The 23,454-nt window shown below is 38.2% G+C and overlaps 1 protein-coding gene across 7 annotated transcripts in view; it reads right to left on the bottom strand.

Moving 5' to 3' along the window:
• The window catches only part of GPHN (gephyrin), a 767,219-nt gene that overhangs the window by 403,078 nt on the left and 340,687 nt on the right, over positions 1–23,454 (bottom strand). The gene's annotated exons all lie outside the window — the stretch shown is intronic.

Genomic DNA, 23,454 nt, shown 5'->3' with positions numbered 1-23,454 from the left:
TAGGCCCACAAAGATTTCACACAGTTTAAAATCAGTTTTTGGCCGGGCGCGGTGGCTCACGCCTGTAATCCCAGCACTTTAGGAGGCCGAGGTGGGTGGACCACGAGGTCAGGAATTCGAGGCTAGCCAGGCCAAGATGGTGAAACCCCGTCTCTACTAAAAATACAAAAATTAGCCAGGCACGGTGGCAGGTGCCTGTAATCTCAGCTACTCGGGAGGCTGAGGCAAGAGAATCGCTTGAACCAGGGAGGCGGAGGTTGCGGTGAGCCGAGAATGTGCCACTGCACTCTAGCCTGGGCGACAAAGCAAGACTCCATCTCAAAACAAACAAACAAAAATCAGTTTTACCACAGTAATATTACTAAAGTTTTTCTATTTCCAGGATGGATAACTGGTAACACTTAATGTATAGATTTGTTTCACTTGAATAACATTTGTTATCTTGAGAGCAGTTAAGAATCTATTCAAGCATTTGGGAGGTAATATTTTGTTGGCCAAAGTAGCTAATGTTATGTATGGCAGATTTCATGTGAGCAAAAGTTTTATTAAGGCTTTTAGATTTTAAGACAAAATAGAAATCCTATCATTCAGTCACTTGTTTTTCAAAACAAAAGAATTCTTCCTCACCCACCAGTATAGAATTCCAGTTTTCCAGGGCCATAGTTGTCATGCATCTGATTCATTAATTCATTTAACAAGAAAATATTTCAGGGCAAACTTTTATTCAGGTACTTCCTTAGAGAACAGCAATGCAAAGATAAATAAGGCAGTGTCTCTAGTCTCAAGGATTCAGTCAAGTAGAGGAGCTCTTTGTCTATAGTTTTCTAGAATCTTGTTACTGGAAGTGTGATCTGAGAACTGACACCAGTGGTGTCATGGAATTAGAAATACACAATTCGAAGTTCCATCCAAGATCTACTGAATCAGAAGCTGCATTTTAAGAAAGATACCTCAAGGTGATGTATGAATACATATTAAACTGAACTATGTGCCACATTAGATACTGAGTGTTTTTTTTCTATCATGTTAAAAAAGCAGTTTATCTTAGCTATTTACTGTACCAATTTATTAAATTTATCTTAACTTAGTAATTTATCTGAGCTTACTAAAAAGCAATTTATCTTGCCATATTTGTTTCTGTACCTGTTAGATCCACTGTATTCTGAGAAAACTTTAATATTCAGCTGCCTATACCAAATAAGGGGTCATTGAAGATTTTTTCATGAAAGCAACTTATGAAAAATCCCTCTGCATCTGTTGCAAAAGTGAGGCTGAGGACATTGTTTATTTTAGTGATTAACTTTTCCTTATGTGGAGGATATTTCTTTAAAAAATTATTGCCTTGCATTTCTAGTATTCCATTCCATTCATCTTCAGTAGAATAAAGGTGTATCACAAAAATCCCCCTCCTAATATCTCATAAAATCAACATAAAAGAGTAAAAACTAGAGGAAAAACTTCCACAAGCAACAACCAAATAAGCAACTGACAGAGCTTCCTAAGTCTCTTGGATGGTTAAGGACAGAAATAAAAGATCTTTGAGACTCATAATTCATCATTGTGAGGCTCCTAATGCTACTCTGGACTCCACAGAGGTCATAATGGTGAATTCTCGAAATCTTACAAATTATCATTAATACCTCTAAATTTACAGAGATACAAAGTAAAAGAGACTCCATATTTTTTTCTTATTGTAAGCAGCTTCTATAAGAAACATGCAATGGAGGGCTGATCACATTCAAGATGAAGGTTCTAGAAATGAATGTACACTGAATTGAAAAACTAATCTTAAACTTGATGACACTCCCCACATAATCATGAGCTAAACCCTTATCTAGGAAGAAAAATTCTAGCACTGGACATTAATAAAATTTCAGAAGAGCAGAGTATTCCAACAAAGACTATATGTTGTCTCTAGTCTTCCTTCCCCTATTGTTTTTCTGTACAAGTTTCAGATCTGACACAGTCTGGGCTTTTTGTTTCTTCCTACATCTCTGCAACAAGTTTGAAATAAGCACTAATTTGAGGACTGGATATTGTTTTATCAGTTTTTTTTTCTGAAAAATCATATAATAAACAAATTTGAAGGAGAGGGTAGGTGGGAAGAAAGGTAATAGTGCAAATATCCTTATCTTTCATAGCAAGATTCAACCAATCGTGTCTAAGGTTTAAAATATAGTTAACATTTGACTGTAACCTATTAATGATTTTCCTATTTTTTAAAATTTAGAGGGATTTCAGCATATATCTCTTGTAATAAAAAAGTTATTTCAAAGTCAATAGGCTCTTTTACTCAGTTCTCTTTTCTTCTGTTTAAGTGCAAATAAATGCTACTATATATTAGCTTCAGAAAATTATCCTAATTGTTTATATAGCTATGTCTTTCACTCATTTAAACATCCATACATTCCTCTAGCTACATAATAGTCATTGAAAGATGATGGAATGTTTTATAAACAATGTTAATATTGATTACTCTTGGGTAGTTAAATTTGAAGTATATTTTATTTTTTTACTCCCTTTTTACATTTTTGCCTTGTTTGAATTCTTTGTCATTTGTATGCTCATTCAAAAATAAAGGGATTTCAATAGCCAACGTGGTCCTAAGGAAAAAAACAAAGCTGGAGGCATCCTGCTACTTGACTTCAAACTGTACTATAGGGCTACAGTAACCAAAACAGCATGGTATTGGTACAAAAAGACACTGGACCAATGGAACAGAATAGAGAACCCTGAAATAAGACCACACACCTACAACTGTCTGATCTTTGACAAACCTGACAAAAACAAGCAATAGGGAGAGAATAGAGAACCCAGAAATAAGACGACACACCTACAACTCTCTGATCTTTGACAAATGTGACAAAAACAAACAACAACCTATTCAATAAAAGGTTCTGGGAGAACTGGTTAGCCATATGCAGAAAATTGAAACTGGACCCCTTCCTTACATCATATACAAAAATTAACTCAAGATGGATTAAAGACTTAAATATAAAACCCAAAACTATAAATACCCTGGAAGACAACCTAGGCAATACCATTTGGGACATAGGCATGGGCAAAGAATTCATGACAAAGACACTAAAAGCAATTGCAACAAAAGCAAAAATTGACAAGTGGGATTTAATTAAACTAAAGAGCTTCTGTACAGCAAAAGAAACTATCAAAAAAGTAAACAGACAACCTACAGAATGGGAAATAATTTTTTGCAAACTATACATCTGACAAAGGTCTGATATCCAGCATTTGCAAGGAACTTAAATAAATTTACAAGAAATAAATCATTAAAAAGTGGGGAAAGGACATGAACAGGCACTTCTCAAAAGAAGATATACATGTGTCCCATAAGAATATGAACAAAAGCTCAACATCATTGATTAGCAAAATGCAAATCAAAACAACAACGAGATATCACCTCATGCAAGTCAGAATGACTATTACTAAAAAGTCAAATAATAACAGATGCTGGCAAGGTTGTGGAGAAAAAGGGACACTTTTACACTGTTGGTGGGAGTGTAAATTAGTTCAACTATTATGGAAGACAGTGTCACGATTCCTCAAAGACCTACAGACAGAAATACCATTCGACCCAGAAATCCCATTACTGAGTACATATCCAAATGATTATAAATCATTATATTATAAAGACTCATGCATATGTACATTCATTGCAGCACTATTCACAATAGCAAAGACATGGAAACAACCAAAATGCCCATCAATGACACACTGGATAAAGACAATGTGGTACCCATATACCATGCAATACTATGCAGCCACAGAAAACAATGAGATCATGTTCTTTGCAGGGACATGGATGGAGCTGGATCCCATTATCCTTAGCAAACTAATGCAGGAACAGAAAACCAAATACCACATGTTCTGACTTAGAAGTGAAAGCTAAATGATGAGAACACATGGGGGAACAACACACACTGGGACATGTTGAAGGGTGGAGGGTGAGAGGAGGGAAAGAAGCAGGAAATATAACTAATGGGTACTAGGCTTAATACCTGGTGATGAAATAGTCTGTACAACCAACCCTCATGACATATGTTTACCTATGTAACAAACTTACACATTCTACACATGTACCCCTAAACTTCAATTTAAAGTTAAAAAAATAGAGGTATTATAAACATTTATTCATTCTTCATTCTGATACTTAGTGCTCATGGTCAATAAGTTTAGAGACAAATTTTATACTTAATAATTACACATATACTACTGTGGTAAATTAAATACGGTTATATGGTCATTGTAAATCCTCCTGTCAGGAGGTGGGGTCTATTTCCACAACCCTTGCAACTGGGCTGCATTTCTGATTTGATTTGATCGATGGAATGGGGCAATAAGTTATGGTGTGGCAGTTCTGAAGCCTAGGTCTCAAAAGGTTTCCATTCTTCTGTCTTCATTCTTTGGTAAACTTCCACTACCATGTCAGGAAGGCTGGGCTAGACAATGGAATGATGGGTGACCATTTGGAGAGAAGGGTCTAGTGGAATAGTCTAGTGGAATAGTCAGCACCAAGGTCCCACGCATCTGAGTGAGGCTTAGATTCTCCAGACCCAACTGAGCTGACATTATTTCAGCTACATGAGTGACCTTAGACTCATGTGGCTGAAATAATGAGACCAGAAGAAGATATTCCCACTCAGAAAGCCCAGACTTGTGAAAAATAACAAATCACTATATGTGTTAAAACCACCAAATTTTGTGATGGTTTTTAATTAACAATACAATATAAAAACAACTACTTTCACAGTTAACTACTTAACGTTTTGGCATCCTCTTCTTTTTCTGACTATTTCCAATTTATATTTCATTAATGATAAGTTTATCTTTTATAAAAAGCTTCAGAATAGTTCTAAAGGTAAGCTTGATGTGTTATATTTAAATAAACTGGCAGAAAGTCTTAAGAATATGATTATATGTTAATTTTCAGTTTAAGAAACATGCAAATACCTAGTATGTGCAACGAATATGCCTAGAATGTGCAATATATATATATATATATACACACACACACACACAAACACACATATGTATTATTTTAAAAACCATGGCAAATGTGCTTGATGTTACAGACGTCAGAGATAGGAACAAATTAATATAACATAATAGATTAGTGTATTATGGTGTTATTAGAGATGGTATACTTAAGAAAACTGTTTCAGAAATACTACATGTATTTATAAACAGATAATGTTTACTTTACATTTACATTATTTAACAATAATAAAAAACATCATTATAGAAATTCTTAGCAAAATTACTTTTGCCAAAGAGTAAACAACTCATCAAAGAGAAAGACAGGGACAGTAATAGAACTAAGAGAGAGTAAGTTTACTAAGTCATCATTCTTTGTATCTATGTGGAGCCTTATACTCGTCCATTACAATAGACATTTTTTTTTGTCTCAATCTCTAAGTTCAGCTTTGATTTTGGTTATTTCCTGTCTTCTGCTAGCTTTGGGATTTGTTTGGTCTTGGTTCTCTAGTTCTTTCAGTTGTGATGTTAGATTGTTAACTGGAGATCTTTCTAACTCTTTGATGTGGGCATTTAGTGCTATAAATTTCCCTCTTTTTTTTTTTTTTTTTTGAGACAGAGTCTTGCTCTGTCATCCACACTGGAGTGCAGTGGTGCGATCTTGGCTCACTGCAAGCTTCGCCTCCCAGATTCACGCCATTCTCCTGTCTCATCCTCCCGAGTAGCTGGGACTACAGGCACCCGCCACCACATCCGGCTAAATTTTTTTGTATTTTTAGTAGACACAGGGTTTCACCGTCTTAGCCAGGATGGTCTCGATCTCCTGACTTGTGATCGCCCGCCTTGGCCTCCCAAAGTGCTGGGATTACAGGCGTGAGTCACCGCGCCTGGCCTAAATTTCCCTCTTAACACTGCCTTATCTGTGTCTCAGAGATTCTGGTATGTTGTATTTTTGTTCTCAGTGGTTTCAAAGAACTCAGTGATTTTTGCCTTAATTTCATTATTTACCAAACAGTCATTCAGGAGCAGGTTATTCAGTTTCCACGCAATTGTACGGTTGTGAGTAAATTTCTCCGTCTTGATTTCTAATTTGATTGCACTGTAGTCCTAGAGATTGTTTGTTATGATTTCAGTTCTTTTGTATTTCCTCAAGAGTGTTTTACTTCTGACGATGTGATCAATGTTAGGGTATATGCCATGTAACAATAAGAAGAACGTAAATTCTGTTGTATTTGTGTGGAGAGTTCTTTAGATATCTATCAGGTCCATTTGACTCAGGGCTGAGTTCAGGATCTGAATATTTGTTAATTTTCTTTCTCAGTGATCTGTCTAATATTGTCAGTGGGGTGTTAAAGACTTCCACTATTATTGTGTGGGAGTCTAAGTGTTTTTGAAGGTCCCTAAGAACCTGCTTTATGAATATGGGTGCTCCTGTATTGGTGCATATATATTTAGGAGACTTAGATCTTCTTGATTTGAACCTTTTACCATTATGTAATGCCCTTCTTTGTCTTTTATAACCTTTGTTGGTTTAAAGTCTCTTTTGTCAGAAAGTAGAACTGCAACCCTTATCTTTTTCTGTTTTCCATTTGCTTGGTAGATTTGTTTCCATCCCTTTATTTTGAACCAATGTGTGCCACTGTATGTGAGATGGGTCTCTTGAAGACAGCGTATCAATGGGTCTTGGTTCTTTATCCAGCTTGCCACTCTGTGTTTTTAATTGGGGCATTTAGCCCATTTACATTTAAGGTTAGTATTGATATGTGTGGATCTGATCCTGTCATCATGATGTTAGCTGGTTACTTTGCAGACATATGTGGTTGCTTTGTAGTGTCACTGATCTGTGCACTTAAATGTGTTTTTGTAGTGGCTGTTAATGGTCTTTCTTTCCACATTTAGTGCTTCCTTCAGAACTGTTGTAAGGTAGGTCTGGTAGTAACAAATCTCCTTAGCATTTGCTTGTCTGAAAACGATCTTGTTTCTCCTTTGCTTATAAAGTTTAGTTTGGGCGGATATGAAATTCTGGGTTGGAATTCCTTTTAAAAATACTGAATATTGGGCCCCAGTCTTTTCTAGCTTGTAGGGTTTCAGCTGAGACGTCTGCTGTTAGTTGGATGGGCTTCACTTCGGAGGTGACCTGACCTTTCACTCTAGCTGCCTTTAACATGTTTTCTTTCATTTTTACTTGGGAGAATCTGATGGTTACCTGTCTTGGGGATGATCTTCATGTGAAGTATCTTATTGGAGTTCTCTGCATTTCCTGAATTTGAATGTTGGCCTCTCTAGCTAGGTTGGGGAAGTTCTCATGGATGATACCTGAAACATGTTTTCCATGTTGGTTCCATTATCCCCATCTTTTTCAGAGACACCAATCAGTTGCAGATTCAGTCTCTTTACATAATCCTATATTTCTTGGAAGTTTTGTTCATTCCTTTTCATGCCTTTTTTCCCTTTCTATCCTTGTCTGCCTGTTTTATTTCAGAAAGCCAACCTTTAAGCTCTGAGATTCTTTCCTCAGCTTGGTCTATTCTGCTACTAATAATTGTGATTGCATTATGAACTTCCTGCAGTGTGTTTCTCAGCTCTATCAGGTTGGTTATGTTCTTTTCTGTACTGGCTATTTTGTCTGTCAACTCCTGCAATGTTTTATCATGATTTTTACCTTATTTGCACTGGGTTTCAATATACTCCTGTAGCTCAATGATCTTAATTTCTACCCATATTCTGAATTCCATTTCTATCATTTGAGCCATCTGAGCCTTGTTCTGAACCCTTGCTGGAGAGACAGTGTGGTCATCTGGAAGAAAGAAGGCACTCTAGCTTTTTGAGTTTTCAGCATTCTTGGACTGATTCTTTCTCACTTTTGTGGGCTTATCTATCTTCAATCTTTGAGGTTGCTGACCTTTGGATTTTTTTTTCTTTTATCCTATTTGATAACCTTGAGGGTTTGATTATGGTATAAGATGGATTCATCTGACTGGAAGAATCCAATCTTGTTTTTGGAACATTTTAGGAGGTCAACGCTCAGCTCCCAACTCCTGGACTGTGTGCTCTAACTCTGGGACATTTGCATTGGGCCCCAATTTTGACCTCTTTGAGGTTGAGTCCATTGTGCTGGGGGTTCTGAGGTGCAGCATCTGCAGAAGAGTGCTAACAGATGCAAGGGTGCCTGCCTCCCTACAGGTGTTCACCATAGTGGTGGAGGTCACACAGCTGTTGGGGGATGGGGGGCCCCTACTGGAGACTGTGCTGTTGCAATGGAGGTGATGTTGGCTTGGGGGCGGGGTGCTGGCCAGCACAGATCTGGTGCCTTCTCTGTGCCCCTCAAATGAGTGACTGTTCAGGGTGTGGGATGATCCACAGTTCTCTGTGCAATGTTAGTACAAGGGCTGGGTGCTGACAGGAGTGAGACTTGCCAGTTCTGTGCTTGCCAAGGGTGTCTGCAATGATGGTCAGCAAGGGAAGGGGGCAGATTGTGCTCCTCTGTGCTGGCTGGGCAAGTAAAGCAAAAGCCACCTGTGCAGACATGCATCAGCAAACTGATGTGGGGAGTACCATGGGTCTGGGAAAGCTGCACAGGCTGGGGAGGGAGTGTGCAGGCTGATGCGTGGCCATAGGGATGCCTTGTTGAAGCTCTCTACCAGTCAGGCATGGTCCATCAGTGCTGAAGTTATGGCGTGGGCACCCAGGGACCTCAACACTACCCTGCCAGCAGGCATGGCCAGGCTAGGGCCCCAGGATATGCCAGCAGACCAAGGGGTGCTCAGGTCAGACCAGCCCTGTCTGCTGTGCAAGACTGCCCTGGACAGATAAAGTCCAACAGTTCCCCTAGGACTAAAGTCTCTTAGGGGAGCAAGCCAAGTCTAGGGGGATGGCTGTCCCTGGCCATGCTCCACTACAGTTACTTCTGCACCAAACCCTCTGGGCTCCACATCAGCTGGCTTGCTGCCCTTAAGATTTCTCTAAGTAACTCTCCCTGCCACCTCATGTGTCTGTGGTGGTTGAGGGGTCCCCTCCTGCTGGGGTTCCAGAGGCCCATGGTGAGAGCGGGTTGCTCCTTGCCAGTTCAACTCACCCATGCTTCTGGAGTTGTTGTGGTTCAAAAATGAGTCCTGGTGCACAGAAGCCCATGTAGCATTCCCAGCTTTCTCTTCCTTTAGCCCAGCTTCTGTGTCTTCTCTCGGTCCACTCTTGATGCCTTCCCTGTAAAGATCTGTTAAAAGCATGCCTGTTGTCTCAGTACATCCGTGGGAGCTGTTCCACTTGTCTGTGTCTAGTCGGCCATCTTGCCCTTGCCCCTGCAAACCATTCTTTTAGTGTTTTTTGTTGTCTTTTGTTTGAATTCAATTATAAAATAATTATAAAAGATATTAATTTGAGTTTATAATAGGCACTATTAGCAAAACATACACAAAAAATTAAATGTTGTATAAATATTTGATTAGAAATGGTACTTTTCTCTAATATTATAACTTTGACTTCAGTAAAAAAAAATTATATAAAGGAATTAGACTGTCAGTAAGGGTAGTTTATAGAATTCTTAAACTAGCTATTCTACTATCTACTACTAAATTGATACTGTATAACATATAAAAAATGCTAAACTAAAATAATGAATTATCTTTAGTGCAGTTTCTCTCCTGTAGTCAAAAATAATTTTCCAGAGTAAACTCTGGAATATTTTCTAATTTTCCTTTTATTCTACATATAATTTCAACATGCACGGATACATTAATATGTTCCAACAGTAAACAATGGTTGAGGTGTTCCCTCAACACTCCCTCCCCAGCCTGTGCAGCTTTCCCAGACCCGTGGCACTCCCCACATCACTTTGCTGATGCATGTCTGCACAGGTGGCTTTTGCTTTATTTGCCCAGTCAGCACACAGGAGCACAGTAGGTCCCCCTCCCTTGCTGACCACCATACACAAATAAGTAGGAATAAATTTTGTTGGTTTGAAAGCAGTTCAACCTGCTTTATAGAGCTAGATTAGATAGTTTTATTTAATGATGCTATATGTTTACTAAATGATTTCACTGGCTCAGGTGGGGCCTTAAATTTAAAGAAGATACCCTGAAACACTTTTCAGCTACTTTATTTTTCACCTCTTAGATTTCTATTTGGTTCTTTTTCATAGTTTCTTTTTTTTTTTTTCTGCTAAGATTTCCTATCTCTTAATTCATTACAAGCCTATGTTCCTTTACTACTTGATTATGATTATAGAAGCTGCTTTAGAATTTTTGTCTGTTAATTCCAATAGGTGGGTCATCTTGGGGTTAGTCTCAATTGATTATCTTTTCTCTCAAGAATAGGTCATGTTTACTTGTTTCTTTGTAAAATAATTTCAGACTATATGCTGGACACTGAATGATATGTTGAATAGACACTGGATTTTGTTATATTATTGATTTTTTAAAATTTTAGTAAGCAATGATTTAGGCAGATCTAACTGCAAACTCTGCTATGCAGGGGATGGCAATTCAAATTTCAGTTCAATCGCTTTAGCCCTAGTTGTGCTGTTTGTAGTCCACCCAGCTCATTCATGGCTCAGAGGTCAGCCAGAAATATAGGGAGTTTATATACAGAATTTCAGGCTCCCCTCTTTGGCTCTCTCCTTTCTAGGATTTCCCTTCTTACTTTAATGCAGCTATAGTTTTCCCAAACTGTTCTTGTAGCCAATAAGTCAGCAGGTTTTAGCTGCCAATTAGACCAGACTGGGGCCTACTCTCAGGCTAAAAGTTATAAGTATGGGATAATCAATCAGTGCCTTCTTCCAAATGGTAGAATCTGCCTACTTTATAGATCACTCTCCAGTGCTTTCAGATAGTTATTGTTTGTTTGTTTGGTTTAGAGTTTATATTAGTTATTTGTGATACAGATAGGAGCTCTAATAGGAGTCATTCAACTACACTGGAATGAAGCTTACTCTCAAAGTAGCTTAAACACCTATCATTTTATTTGTCAATAAAATGTAGTACCAACTCCATGAGTTTGGCATTTTAAGCCATTTTACTCACTGCTCTAGAATATGCAATATGAAAAAAAATGGATGACTATGTGTAAGATATTTAATTAAATGTATCATCTGTTATACAATTGTAAACTAGGTTCTAGAAATGACAGTTGGTGAAAAATAAATTTTCTATATTTTAACCTGTTCTTTTATATATATATATATATTTTTTTTTTTTCTGAATGTAAGGGTAGTCTTAAGTGATTTTTATGATTCTTAAAATACATGCTTACTAAAAAGACCAAAAATAATTCAATCGACAAAAAAGTATAAGGAAATTTAAAAATCACAAACATTTTCTTAGAAAACCAATTTTAAACCTTTGTTGACCATACTTCCATAAATATTCTCACACATAAAAAAATACACACACATGAATTTTTTCTGTCCTTCCAAGAATGACAAATCCTTTGTTTTTACATTTTACTTTATTTTTAGATTCAGGAGTGCATGTGCAGGTTTGTTACATGGGTATACTGCATGATGCTGAGGTTTGGGCTTCTAATGATCTCATTGCCCAAGTAGTGAACACAGTACCCAATAGGTAGTTTTTCAACCCTTGCCCCCACTCTGCTCCTCCCTGCTTTGGAAATCCCCAGGGTTTATTGTTTCCACACATGGATGTTTTAATTTGCATTTTCAATTTGACAATATGTCATAAATAATCTGTATTAACAATTTAGTTCACTATAATTATTTTAAGTCTGCACAATATTCTATCTACTTTAAAAACTACTTTTAGTTTTTCACATTGACGAACAACACTATTTACCTTTATCAATTTTCTGACTGTGAGGCAGGGAAGTAGAAGCAGAGGTAATAGAAAAGGAATAGGTTTGAGGGTAAGACAGACTTGGGTACCCATTCCAGTTTTAGTCTACTTACTAGCTTTGTGCTCATAGGCAAGTTATTGAAACTTGGGCCACCATTAGGAGAATGAAAGGAAATGAGAACAGAAAGCATCTGATATAAATCTGGGTATATAACAGGAACTAAAAAATTAAGTGCCTCTTTGTATGTACACATACACACACACACAAAGGTACTTGGCCAAATCATATTACTACTGACTTCTGTATATACCAAAATTTGATTTGAGAATACATCTTCATATTATTATATATTAGTAAGAAAAAGAAGAATTTCTGTGATAGTTTTATTACCTTGTCTCAAACATCAATGACATATTTTGGTCAAAGTTTCATACATAATGTCACTTTTCCTTTGAACATTTTGTTCCATGATGAATATAGTTAGACAAACAATTAGGCATGGATAATATATATTATGTAATTAATTAAACTATATTCATACTTTAAAAAATCTTTTTTTTGAGACGAAGTCTTGCTCTGTTGCCCAGGCTGGAGTGCAGTGGCTGGATCTCAGCTCACTGCAAGCTCCGCCTCTCCGGTTTATGCCATTCTCCTGCCTCAGCCTCCAGAGTAGCTCCGTCTCTACTAAAAAATACAAAAAAACTAGCCGGACTTTAAAAAATCTTTAACAAAAGACATCTGGAAACAGTTTTATTATTTAGTTCACTAATATTTAGCCCTATGGAGAATATAGAGGTCTGGCTTTCAAATAAGTTTTAGTAATTGGCACTATGGTTTAGTTTTCCAGTAGTAAAGAAACACTGGTACTACAGATATTACTATAGACTTTATATGTCTATATAAATACATGTATTTATATGTAAAGAGTAGTGGAGGAAATTCATTTTAGTAAGGTTAAAGAAGTATAATAATCTGATGGAATTTTAGCCAAGACTTCTGTGTAAAGATATTATATAATAGTAAGAGGAAGCCGGGCGCGGTGGCTCAAGCCTGTAATCCCAGCACTTTGGGAGGCCGAGACGGGCGGATTACTAAGTCAGGAGATCGAGACCATCCTGGCTAACACGGTGAAACCCCGTCTCTACTAAAAAATACAAAAAAAAAACACTAGCCGGGCGCGGTGGCGGGCGCCTGTAGTCCCAGCTACTCGGGAGGCTGAGGCGGGAGAATGGCGTGAACCCGGGAGGCGGAGCTTGCAGTGAGCTGAGATCCGGCCAGTGCACTTCAGCCTGGGCAACAGAGCCAGACTCCGTCACACACACACACAAACACACATACACACACACACACACACACAAAAAGAGGAACAATAGAACACTGATCTATCTATAGGCAGCAAAAAATAGCAAAAAGACGTAAGGTTTAATCTATCTTTTCAAAGAGCCAAGAACTCTTCTCTTTACCAGATCAGAATGTTCTGATTTCAGAGGAAAATTACCTACTCCACATTATACAATGATAATACTATGTTCTGCTTTAAAAAAATAAGGGACTAGGTGATCAAATACAGTAGAGAGAAAACCTGGCTATTTGATATTTTATACTTGAAAGTGTTGCATTTCTTCTACCAATCCTCTGAGATGCTCTTACTCTGAGAATAACATAGTAAAGCGTACTCTCAGTTAAGTGAATAGTACCAGAAGAGAAAACAAAAGGGCTGAAAATCGTTAACAGTGAACAAATAAGAAATAAGGACTACACTATTTAATTGGGGGAGCAAATAGATTTCCACTTGTATGGTGTTATTTGTATACCCTAAAGACTCCTAATAGTCATTATTCCCCCAAACTATGCTGCTTCTTTTGAATTCCTTAACTCAGGGACTGGGACTCTTATGAAGTTGTCTAAGTGAAAACATTTAATTAATCTTTATTTGTATTTCTTGTTTCTGAAGTCTGTTTGAATCATATCACATAGTTTTCCTTTACTATGTAAGTACTTTGCGAAGTACTTTACAAATATTTAATATTCATAATGACAATAGTAGGTTTTTTTTTTATTATTATTTTTTAGGAAAACTCATAATGGTTAAGATAAAGATAAGGTCACCATCCTATTAAGGTGCAGAGCCTGCTTTATTAACCACTGTGATATACCCCCAATACTTTCCATTCCTGTTGCCACAGGCATTAGCCTTATTTTTATCATCATTCACCTAGATTGCTATTAAGCACACTAAGAGGTCTGTCTCTCTCTCTTCCCAATCCATTTTCATAAGAACAGTATATCCCCTGAAATAAATCTGAAAATGTCTTTCCTCTGCTTCAAAATCTTTAGAAACTATGCCCCCGACCAAAACATACAGCTCCTTTAAAATGTGACTCCAACCTAACTTACCTTCTTATTTCCTGCAAATAGAATTAATAATCCCTTGACTTTAGCCACACTTGAACTTCTGAAAACCACAGTGCTTATTTACATTTAGTATATTTGTTTGTATTTATTTTGCTTTAGAAGTCCTTCCCATCATGTTCTCCATGAAGAATTCCTTGACTCTATGGTTGGAATTAGTCACTGTTTCCTCTGTGTTCCAAAATATTTTATACATATCTAAAATATATGCATATTTTTTGAGACGAAGTCTCATCATGTTGCCCAGACTGGAGTGCAGTAGTGCAATCTTGGCTCACTGCAACCTCTGCCTTCCGGTTTCAAGCGATTCTTCTGCCTCAGCTTCCTGAGAAGCTGCGATTACAGGCTCAGGCCACCACGCCCGGCTAATTTTTATATTTTTATTAGAGACGAGGTTTTACCATGTTGGTCAGGCTGGTCTAAAACTCCTGACCTCATGATCTGCCTGCCTCAGCCTCCCAAAGTGCTGGGATTACAGGTGTGAGCCACTGCGCCTGGCCTAAAATATTTTATACATAAATTTGATATAGAATTTATGTTTTACAATGACTATCTCTTGCAGCTGATACTGAACTCCTTCAAGATCACTCACTTAACAAATATTTACTATAACTGAAAGACAGTCAAGCCAATGCGTTAAAATTAGGAATTTCTGTTCAGCAAAGACACTTTTAAGTGAGTAAAAAGGCAAACAACTGAGGAGGAGAATAAATGGGCAATACATGTATCAAAGGATTCATATCTAAAATTTATAAGAAATACCTACTAATAAATAAGAAAAAGATAAGTTACCTAATTCTTAAAAAGTAGAAAAGACTTAAACAGACACTTCACAAAAGAAGAGATCCCAATGGCCAATAAAGACATGAAAATATGTTTAATAACACCTGTCATCAGTGAAAAAAATTAAAAACATATTTTGCTGTCACTATTTACATTCCAAAATGACTAAAATGGAAAAAGATTGACAATACTGTTAGTAAGAATGTGAAGCAAAACAGAGTTCTCATAAAATGTTGAAGAGAATATAAATTGGTACATCTATTTGAGAAAGGTGCAGATTCTAGTATGCAGAATTCATTTGCATACTCCACGACTCGGTAGTTCTAAGTCATGTCTATCCTGTCCATTAGGTGGAAATCTGGGAATGCATACATATGTGCATTAAAAGACATGTACAAGTCTGCTCACTGCAGGATTACTGATAATACCCTGCAAATGGAAACAACTTAAATGTCCTTCAACAAAAGAATGGATAACTCAATTCTTGTATATTTAATAAAACATAAGACACCAAAATGCTTCCGTTGATATAAAGCTCAAAAGAGGTAAAGATAAATCATTTGCTAGAAATCAGGACAGTGATTACTTTTGGGAGAAGGGAAGGTATAGTAATTGAGAAGTTTAGAAACAACATTCTAATTAAGAGAAAAGGAGTATTGGAAAGTAACATATACTGATGTAAATGATTCTGAAGTGAGTTTATAGCATTCATGTGGAATGATCTACTGAATGATACTTTGTATTTATTCTACTATTAACTCTATTATAGAAGAACCCAGACTGTAGGTTGGAATATGCTACACAACTGCTTGCTGTGTGACCTTTAACAAGTCATTTAACTGTCTGTGTCTCATTTTTTTCACTTATGAAATAGAGACAATAATTATACCCACTGCATATGTTTGTTATGAGGATGATATGGTTTGGCTGTGTCCCCACCCAAATCTCATCTTAAATTCCCCCATGTTGTGGGGGGTACCTGGTGGGAGGTAATTGAATCAAGGGGGCAGGATTTTCCTGGGCTGTTCTTGTGATAGTGAATAAGTCCCACGAGATCTGATGGTTTAAAAAAGGGAATCTTCCCTGCACAAACTCTCTCTGCCTGCTGCCTTCTACGTAAGATGTGACTTGCTCTTCCTTGTCTTCCACCATGATTGTGAGGCCTCCCAGCCATGTGAAACTATAAGTCCAATAAACGTCTTTTTTTTTTTTTTTAATAAATTGCCCAGTCTCGGGTATGTCTTTATCAATAGTGTGAAAATAGACTAATTCAGTAAATTGGTACCAGTAGAGTGGGGTGCTGCTGTAGATACCCAAAAATGTGAAAGCAACTTTGGAACTGGGTAACAGTTTGAGGCTGAAACAGTTTGGAGGGCTCAGAAGAGGACAGGAAAATGTGGGAAAGTTTGGAACTTCCTAGAAACTTGTGGAATGGCTTTGCCCAAAATGCTGATAGCAATATGGACAATAAAGTCCAGGATGAGGCAGTCTTAGATGGAGATGAGGAACTTCTTGGGAACTGGAGCAAAGGTGACTCTTGTTATGTTTTTGCAGAGACTGGCATTTTGCCCCTGCTCTAGAGATATCTAGAACTTTGAACTTGAGAGGGATGATTTAGCATACCTGGTGGAAGAAATTTCTAAGCAACAAAGCATTCAATAGGTGACGTGGGTGCTGATAAAGGCATTCGGTTTTATCAGGGAAGCAGAGTGTAAAAGTTTGGAAAATCTGCAGCCTGACAATGCAATAGAAAAGAAAATCCCATTTTCTGAGGAGAAATTCAAGCTGGCTGCAGAAATTTGCATGAGTAACAAGGAGCCAAATGTTAATCTCCAAGAAAATGGGGAAAATGTCTCCACAGAATGTCAGAGACCTTTGCAGCAGCCCCTCCCATGACAGGTCTGGAGGACTAAGAGGAAAAAGTGGTTTTATGGGCCGGGCCCAGGGTCCTTGTGTAGCCTAGGGACTTGATGCCCTGCATCTTAGCTGCTCCAGCACTGGCTGAAAGGGGACAACATAGAGCTCAAGCTGTGGCTTCAGAGGGTGCAAACCCCAAGCTTTGGCAGCTTCCACGTGGTATTGAGCCTGTGAGTGAACAGAAATCAAGGATTGAGGTTTGGGAACCGCTGTCTAGATTCAGACATATGAAAACGACTGGATGCCCAGGCAGAAGTTTGCTGTAGGGGTGGGGACCTCATGGAGAACCTCTGCTAGGGCAGTGCAGAAGAGAAATGTGGGATTGCAGTCCCCACAAGGTCCCTACTGGGGCAGTGCCTAGTGGAGCTGTGAAAAGAGGGCCACCGTCCTCCAGACCCCAGAAGGAGAGATCCACCGAAATCTTGTACCATGTGCCTGAAAAGCCACAGACACTCAATGCCAGCCCATGAAAGCAGCTGGGAGGAAGGCTATATCCTGTAAAGCCACAGGAGTGGAGCTGCCCAAGACCATGGGAACCCATCTCTTAAATCAGTGTGGCCTGGTTGTGAGACATAGAGTCAAAGAAGTTCATTCTGCAGCTTAAAGATTTGACTGCCTTGCTGGATTTCAGACTTGCATGGAGCCTGGAGTCCCTTTGTTTTGGCCAATTTTCCCCATTTGGAATGTGTATACCTGTACCCCCATTATACCTAGGAAGTAAATAAGTTGCTTCTGATTTTACAGGCTCATAGGCAGAAGGGACTTGCCTTGTCTTGGATGAGACTTTGGACTGTGGATTTCTGAGTTAATGCTGAAATATGTTAAGACTTTGGGGGACTGTTGGGAAGGCATGATTGGGTATGAAATGTGAGGGCATGAGATTTGGGAGGGGCCAGGGGTGGAATTATATGGTTTGATTGTATCCCCACCCAAATTTCATCTTGAATTCCCCCATGTTGTGGGAGGGAACTGGTGGGAAGTAACTGAATCATGGGGGCAGGTTTTTCCCATGCTATTCTAGCAATTATGAATAAGTCTCATGAGATCTGATGGCTTTAAAAAGGGGAATTTCCCTGCATAAGCTCTCTCTTTGCCTGCCGCCATCCACATAAGATGTGACTTGCTCCTCCTTGCCTTCAACCATGATTGTGAGGTCTCCCCAGCTATGTGGAACTGTAAGTCCAATAATCTTATTTCTTTTGTAAATGTCCCAGTCTGAAGTATGTCTTTATCAGCAACATGAAACAGACTAATACAGAGAATTAAAATGAGTTAGTATTTTTAAAGCAATTACAACAGTGCCTGACACACAGAGCATTGCACAAACCAGAATCAAAGAGATTTAAACAGAAGTATCTTTTATTTTAATCCTAGCAATAATCAATGAAAAAATATAATACAGGTGTTCCGTTTCTGGGTAGGATGCAAAATGTCACAGCAGTGGAAAACATCACATAATTATAAAAATGCTGCTTTTAAAGACATCAGAGAATTGCAGAAATAATAATGATTAAGTGAAATAAAATTCCAAACAGGAGGAAACTTTCCAGAGTAAAACTGATAATGTTCAGCTTTTCCTACCAAGAACGTGAGTTCCTGCAAGCCTCACCACCTGGCACTAAAGTGCTCTGGGGCAGCAAATAAACTTCAAAAGCAGTTGAGGCCACAAGGACTGCAACAATTAGGTGAGTCCTAGGGCTGAACAGGGTCCACTGACAGTGGACTGGGGGTGGGGAGGGATTTGATCTACTGAGACATCATCTAGGGGAGTATTGACATCACCCCTCCCCTAACCCCAGGATGTATAGTTTGTGGCTCCAAAAGAGACTCTTCCTTCCACTTGAGGAGAGGAGACAAAGAGTGAGGAGGACTTTGTCTTGCGGCTAGGATACCAGCTCAGCCACGGCAGGATAGGGCACTGGTCAGAGTCATGAGGTTCCTGTTCTAGGCTCTAGCTCCTGGACATTTCTAGATACACCGTAGGCCAGAAGGGAACCCGCAGCCTTGTAGTGAAGGATCCAGTCCTAGCAGGATTCATCAACTGCAAACTAAAGAGCCCTTGGGCTCTAAATAATAAGCAGCGATACACAGGTATCAAGGGCTTGGGTGAGATGGTGAGACTTGCTGGCCTCAGGTGAGATTCTGCACATTCCCAGCTGTAGTGGCTATGGGGCAAAACTCCTTCCGCTTGAGAAAAGCAGAAGGAAAAGTGAAAGGGACTTTGTCTTGCACCTCGGGTACCAGTTTGGCCACAGGGGATTGAGCATCAAGTGGGCACTTGGGATTTTCAGGAACTGCCTCTTGGATGACATTCAGGGACACACCCTGGGCCAGAGAGTATAATACTCCCCTGAAGGGTGAGTTTAAGACCAGGCAACATTCACCACAGACTGACAGAAGAGCCTTTGGGCCTTAAGGAAATATCTGAGGCAAAATGGCAGTACTCCCCGTATACCTGAGATGGTGGTGGCCATGGGGTTAGGTTCCTCTGCTTTTGGAAAGTGAAGGGAAGAGTGCAAAGGACTATGTCATGTGGTTTGAGGGCAAGCTCAGCCATACTAAAACAGAACACTAGGTGGACATCTAAGAATCTTACTTTGGTCTCTGGCTCCTGGATGGTACCCATGGACTCACCTAGGGCCTGGGGGAACTTGCTGCCCTGACGGGAAGAAAACAGGCCCTGCTGGCTTTGTAACTTGCTGATTGTAGAGCTGCAGGGCTTTGGGCGAACACAGATGGTAGCCAGAAAGTGGTTACAGCAGGACTTGAGCAAGACCCAATGTGCCAGCTTCAGGCCTGATCCAGTGCAGTCCTAGAGGTGGTAGCCACAAGGGTGCTTGTGTTATACCACCACCAGCTCCAGGTAGCTCAAGGAGAGAGAGGGAGAGGGAGAGGGAGAGAACATAGAAGGTAACCAGAAAGTGGTTACAGTAGGACTCGAGCAAGACCCAACGTTGTGCTGGCTTTAGGCCTGATCCAGTGTAGTCCTAGAGGTGGTGGCCTCAAGGGTGCTTGTGCTACACCACCACCAGCTTCAGGTAGCTCAAGGAGAGGGAGGGAGGGAGGGAGAGACAGGAGACTCCTTTTGTTTGGGAGAAAGGAAGGGAAGACAACAATAGTCTGCTTGATACTCCAGGGAATTCTTTAGGATCTTGTATAAGATTATCAAGGTGGTACCTTTACAAGTCTGCAAGAACCTCAGTGTTACTGGGCTTGGGATGCCCCCTAAAGCTTATAACACCCATGTCCTTTCACAATACTTGGAAAGCCTTCCCAAGAAGGACAAGTACAAATGGGCACAGACTGCAAAGACTACAGTAAATACCTAACTCTTTAATGCCCAGACACAGATGAACATCTGCAAGTATCAAGACAACCCAGGAAAACATGACCTCACCACATGAACTAAATAAGGCACCAGGGTCCAAACCTGGAAAAACAGAGATTTGTGGCCACTGAGACAGAGAATACAAAATAGCTGTGTTGAAGAAACTAAATGAAATTCAAGACAAGACAGAGAAGAAATTCAGACTTCTATCAGATAAATTTAACAAAGAGAATTAAGCAACTAAAATGAAGCAACAAGAAATTCTAAAGCTTAAAAATGTAATTGGCATACTGAAGAGTACATCAAAGTCCTTTAACAGCAGAACTGATTAAGCAGAAGAAAAAATTAGTGAGCTTGAATACAGGCTGTTTGAAACTACACAGAGGATACAAAAGAAAAAAGAATAAGAAACATGCCTATACGATCAAGAGAATAGTCTCAAAAGGGCAAATCCAAGAGTTACAGGCCTTAAAAAGAGGAGATACAGAAAGAGATAGGGGTAGAAAGTTTATTCAAAGGGATAATAACAGAGACCTTCCCAAACCTAGAGAAAGATATCAATATCCATTGTAGAAGAATGGTATAGAACACTAAGCAGATTTAACCCAAAGATTATTTAATATCTCATGGTATTTAGTATTGAAACTCCCAATGGTCAAGGATAAAGAAAGGATCCTGAAAGCAGCATGAGAAAACACACACACACACACACAAATAACATACAATATAGCTCCAATACTTTCGGCAGCAGATCTTTAGGGGAAACCTTATAGACCAAGAAAGAGTGGCATGACATATTTATAGAGCTGAAAGAAGAAATCTTTCACCCTACAATAGTATATATTTCAAACATGAACAAGAAATAAAGACTTTCCCAACAAAAGCTGAGGGATTTTATCAACACCAGATCTGTCGTACAAGATATGCTAAATGAAGTACTTCGACCAGAAAAAAAGCAGTAAGTAATCGCCTGAAGGTACAAAACTCACTGGTAATAGTAAGTACACAGAAAAATACAGAATATTACAACACTGTAACTGTGGCGTGCAGACTATTCTTATCTTAAGTAGAAAGACTAATAAACCAATTAAAAATAATAATTATAAAAACTTTTGAAGACATAGTCTATACAATAAGATATAAATAGAAAAAACAAAAAGCTAAACAGTGGAGGGATAATGTTAAAGTATAGACTTTTATTAGTTTGTGGCTTGCTTGCTTGTTTGTTTATGCAAAAAGTGTTAAGCTGTTATCAGGTTAAAATAATATAAGATAGTATCTGCAAGCCTCATGGTAATGTCAAACAAAAACACATACAATGGAGAGAAAATAAAAAGCAAGAAAATAAGTCATATCACCAGAGAAAATCATCTTCACTAAAGAAAGACAGGATGAAAAGACCACAAAACAACCAAAGAACAAATAATAAAATGGCAGGAGAAAATCCTTACTTATCAATAATAACATTGAATGTAATTACACTAAATGCTTCCATGAAAAAACATAGACTGGCAGAATGGATGAAAAAACGAGACCCATTGATCTGTTGCCTACAAGAAGAACACTTCACCTACAAAGACACCATAGACTGAAAATAAAGGAATGGAAAAAGATATTTCATGCCAATAAAAACAAAAAAAGAGCGGGAATTGATATACTTATACCAGATAAAATAGATTTCAAGGCCAAACTATTAGAAGAGACAAAGAAGGTCACTATATAATGATAAATAAGTTAATTCAGCAAGAGGATATAAAAATTTTAAATATGTATGCACCCAATACTGGAGCACTCAGATAAATAATGCAAATATTACTACAGCTAAAGAGAGAGAGACCCCAACACAATAGTAGTTGGAGACTTCAACACCCACTTTAAGCATTGGAAAGATATTCCAGAAACAAAATCAACAAAGAAATATCAGATTTAGTCTGCAGTATAGACCAAATGCATCTAACAGATATTTACAAATCATTTCACACAATGGCTGCAGAGTACACATTCCTCTCCTTAGCACATGGAACAGTCTCTAGATTAGACCATATGTTAGGTCACAAAATATGTCTTAAAACATTTTTAAAAAACTGAAATAATATCAAGCATCTTCTCTGACCACAATGAAATAAAACTAGAAATCAATAACAAGAGGAATTTTGGAAACTATACAAATATATAGAAATTAAACAATATGTTCCTGAATGGCAGTGGGTCAATGAAGAAATTAAGAAGAAAACTGAAAAATTTCTTGAAACAAATGTTAACAGAAACAGTACATACCAAAACCTATGGGATACAGCAAAAGCAGCACTGAGAGGGAAGTTTATAGCCATAAGGGCCTACATCAAAAAAGGAGAAAAACTTCAAACAAGCAATCTAATAATGCATCTTAAAGAACTAGAAAAGCAAGGGCAAACCACACCCAAGAGTAGTAGCAGAAAAGAAATAAAGAGCAGAGGAGAAATAAATGAAATTGCAATGAAGAAAAAAATATCAAAGATCAATGAAACAAATATTTATGTTTTTTTTTTGAAAATCAAACAAGATTGACAAACCTTTAGCCACATTAACTAGAAAAAAGAGAGAAGATCCAAATAAATAGAATAAAAAATAAAAAAGATGACATTACAATTGATACTGCAGAAATTCAAAGGATCATTAGTGGCTATTATTAGCAACTATACCCAATAAATTGGAAATTCTAGTAGAAATGGACAAATTCCTAGATATGCACAACCTAATAAGGTTGAAACATGAAGAAATCTAAAACCTGAATAGAGCAATAACAAGTAATGAGATCAAAGCTGTAATAAAATATCTCCCAGTAAAGAGAAGTCCAAGACCTGATGGCTTCCCTGCTTTCTACCAAACATTTTAAGAAGAATTCATACCAATTCTAGAGGAGGGAATACTTCCAAATTCATTGTATGAGGCTAATATTACCCTGATACTAAGACCAAACACACATAAGAAAGAAAACTATAGGCCAATATCTCTTATGAATATTGATGCAAAACTCCTCAATGAAATATTAGTAAAATGAATTCAGCAATACATTAGAAAGATCATTCACCATGACCAAGTGGGATTTATTCCTGGTATTCAAGGAATGTTCAACATATGCAAATCACTCAATGTAATACATCATATCAACAGGATGATGGGGAAAACCATACGATCATTTCTATTGATGCTAACAAAGCGTTTGATAAAATTCAACATCCATTTGTGATAAAAGC

Source organism: Mandrillus leucophaeus, unplaced genomic scaffold (assembly GCF_000951045.1).
Source record: "Mandrillus leucophaeus isolate KB7577 unplaced genomic scaffold, Mleu.le_1.0 Scaffold448, whole genome shotgun sequence".
NCBI classification, from domain to species: Eukaryota; Metazoa; Chordata; class Mammalia; order Primates; family Cercopithecidae; genus Mandrillus; species Mandrillus leucophaeus.
This window is presented reverse-complemented; position numbering and strand designations above follow the sequence as displayed.